The 571-nt window shown below is 54.5% G+C and overlaps 1 protein-coding gene across 1 annotated transcript in view; it reads left to right on the top strand.

Annotated features, from left to right (window-relative positions):
- LOC104834777 (V-set and immunoglobulin domain-containing protein 4-like) overlaps nucleotides 1-571 on the top strand; it is a 9,323-nt gene that overhangs the window by 5,066 nt on the left and 3,686 nt on the right. The window lies entirely within an intron of this gene.

Genomic DNA, 571 nt, shown 5'->3' with positions numbered 1-571 from the left:
ATGTTCTGGAAAACTTGAATGTGTTGTACGTGCCCCACTTGGTTTTACCTTTGAGGGGGTTTGGGCATGGGGCTGGTACTGTGCTTGCAGCTACCAGTAGCAGCTCTGGCACCTCGTCGTGGTTTAATCCCTGCCAGCAGCTCAGCCCCACGCAGCCACTCGCTCACTCCCCCCCAGTAGGATGGGGGAGAGAATCAGAAGGGTAAAAGTGAGAAAACTCCTGGGTTCGGATAAAGATAGCTTAATAGGTAAAGCAAAAGCCGCATGTGCAAGTAAAGCAAAACAAGTAATTAATTCCCCACTTCCCATGGGCAGGCAGGTGTTCAGCCGTCTCTAGCAAAGCAGGGCTCCATCATGTGTAAGGGTGGCTTGGGAAGACAAACGCCATGACTCCGAACATCCCCCCTTCCTTCCAGTTTTATTGCTGAGCATGACATTATATGGTCTGGAAAATCCCGTGGGTCAGTTGGGGTCAGCTGTCCTGGCTGTGCCCCCCCAGCTCCTTGTGCAGCCCCAGCCTGCCCGCTGGCGGTGCAGGGCGGGCAGTAGAACAGCCCTTGGGGCTGTGCAA

Source organism: Haliaeetus leucocephalus, unplaced genomic scaffold, assembly GCF_000737465.1.
Source record: "Haliaeetus leucocephalus isolate CR32 unplaced genomic scaffold, Haliaeetus_leucocephalus-4.0 Scaffold340, whole genome shotgun sequence".
In the NCBI taxonomy this organism is placed as follows: Eukaryota; Metazoa; Chordata; class Aves; order Accipitriformes; family Accipitridae; genus Haliaeetus; species Haliaeetus leucocephalus.
This window is presented reverse-complemented; position numbering and strand designations above follow the sequence as displayed.